Source organism: Cyprinus carpio, chromosome A25 (assembly GCF_018340385.1).
Source record: "Cyprinus carpio isolate SPL01 chromosome A25, ASM1834038v1, whole genome shotgun sequence".
NCBI classification, from domain to species: Eukaryota; Metazoa; Chordata; class Actinopteri; order Cypriniformes; family Cyprinidae; genus Cyprinus; species Cyprinus carpio.
In genome coordinates, this window is record NC_056596.1 from 16,942,193 (window position 1) to 16,944,809 (window position 2,617).

Consider the following 2,617-nt stretch of genomic DNA (forward strand, 5'->3'; position numbering starts at 1 on the left):
TTCAGTTACGTATACTAAACTGTTTCGTTTAGTTAAATCTACGATACTTGCATTTCCTTGGCCTGGAACGAGCGTCTGGGTGCAAAATCTTGATGGTTTGGGAAGGTTCGGGTGGTGTTAGGAGTCGTCATGTGGATCATTTCTTTTTCCGGTTTTGAAGAGGGATGAACTCCAAAGATGTCCTGACTCGCATGGTGATGGGTAGTTTTCTTCTTCTTCCAGTGGAAAGTGAAAAAGAGCTAAGAGAGACATAATCTGAGACACTATCTTCCAGTGGAAAGTGAAAAGTCAAGCATGAGGACTGCGGCAGACTTAGCAGGTTACAGAAGCGTTCTAGCTCACATACTCTTACTCAGAAGAAAGAAAAGAAGAACTAGTGCCTAGAACGTGAACGAACTGTGAGCAATTTTTAAAGTCAAATTATTGCTGGCGGTTTATGTGTCTTCTCTATGGAAAATGTATTGAGAGGGAGAACTCGTTCAAAATAGGCCATTAGTTCGTAAAGGTTTATCTGATCTGGCTGAGGGGCCATTGCTGCCATGGTAACCAGGGGCCTTGTGTCGTTCACAGACATCCTGGCACCTAGTATATTTAGAGGAATCTGTGATCATTTGTTAATCTAATGAATAATTGATTTGTTAAATCAAATGAAAATTGGTGTATGTGATTGGTCCAGATGCTACAGTTCAAAACCTGCAATTAAATATCCATTTATTTTTTAATCTCAATCCATAGTCAGTAAACAGTTAGTGCAAGAGAGTACTGTGCATTCTGTACTGCATTCAACTCAGTAATTAGTAAATCAGTTTCAAATGGCACATATAGTCTAGATTCTATCTCTGCTAGAAGGCTTGCATTCAAAAGAAACAAAGAGTATGGAATCATGGGAGTTGTGGTTTTCATCCCCACAGCCAACGCAATCCCACGGGACTCGAGCAGAAATCATGTTCATGGATGAGCTAATGATTTATAAACGTAGTAGAATCAAGCAGGGTGAGGCTGAAAGTTGTCGAAGCGAAACAAGGCCGCTGAACGAGCACGACACACGGCTCGAAAGCAGCGGAGCTTTTATTATACCACAGTGGACCGCTTCCGGTGGAAATTGGAGGCGACAGTCCCTTCAGGTTAAATTATCCAATATTAGAGAGTCACTTTGCATTGTCCAGCTCATGCTTCAGTGCTCTGAGAGTGTTTATAGTGCTGTGAGTTTAACACTGTTTATCATCAAAACAGACACAACAACTACAATGACATTCATTATCTTGATTTTGATCTTAGGGATGCATTTTCAAGGTAAGACCTTTAATTTGATTAACTTATGCTGTTAAAATAATTTAAAAATTTTCAATTTCATGTCTTTTAATTGTTCTTCAGATTCTGTAGGACAGGTGACTGTAATTCAGACTCCAACAGAGAAACATGTTCAGAACGGACAAACAGTCACTCTGACCTGTAAAACCAGCAGCTTCTATTGGACTCACAGTCAAACGGTTTGTGTAAGTCTTGTCTCTCCTGGTACTTACAGAAACCTGGAGAAGCTCCTAAACTTTTAGTTCACAGCATCAAAACCCTCATACTGGAAACTCCATCTAGATTCAGTGGAAAGTGGAGCCGATCATGGGAACTGACTTCACTCTGACCATCAGTGGAGTCCAGACTGAAGATACAGAAGATTATTTCTGTCAGAGTGGACACTGGATCAACAGTAAAGTTGTGTTCACACAGTGATAAAGTGAGTCGTACAAAACCTCCGTCAGTCAGAGTCACAGTGACTGCACTGATACACGCTGAATTAGATACTGCAGCTGCTCATAAACACAATCACACCAACACTGATCAACACAAACACTAAATAACTCTAGTATCATCACAAAACAACCTTAATCTTGTATTTTTGAAGAGAATTCGTTCGTGTTCTAACACAAGTGTATATTCATGCATAGCTGCTTGTCATGTGACAATAATGACATTTTTCCCCAGAGGCAGGGGACTCGAGTCACATGACTTGACTCGAGTCAGACTTAATGCAACATTTTAGGACTTAGACTTGCTTGAAAATATTCTTACTCAGGCTTGGCTTGACTTTGACTTGATATTCATGACTTGAGACTTGACTCAGACTTGAGCTAAATGACTCGAAATAACTTGTCTTTCGTTTAATTCATATCTGTTTGTTTCTGAATGCACCACAACTTAACCAAAACGCAGCAGGCAAGCAGAGAGAGCTAACGTAAGAGCGTGGACACAGTTTTGCCAACTTAGCGACTTTGTCGCAAGATTTAGTGACTTTTCAGACCCCTTTAGTGACTTTTTTCCAAAAAAGCACCTAGACAAATCTAGTGACAAACCTTTAGTTTCTGAGAATCGCCGGTACTTCCTCACGAGCGTGAGGTTTTGTTTTCCCAGCGCGCACACACCTCTCTCTGCGGCTGAGAGGAGCAGCGCCTTCAGTTAAAAAAGATATTCTGTCGCTTTAACTCTATTTTACATGCAAATATGGCCGAGATCACAGCACAGCTATTGTCTTTATCTTACGTGTATTTGATTTCATTAGACGACATCATGATTATGAATCAGGATTTTTGTGCAGATAAACATCTAATGGAGAGCTGGTTAG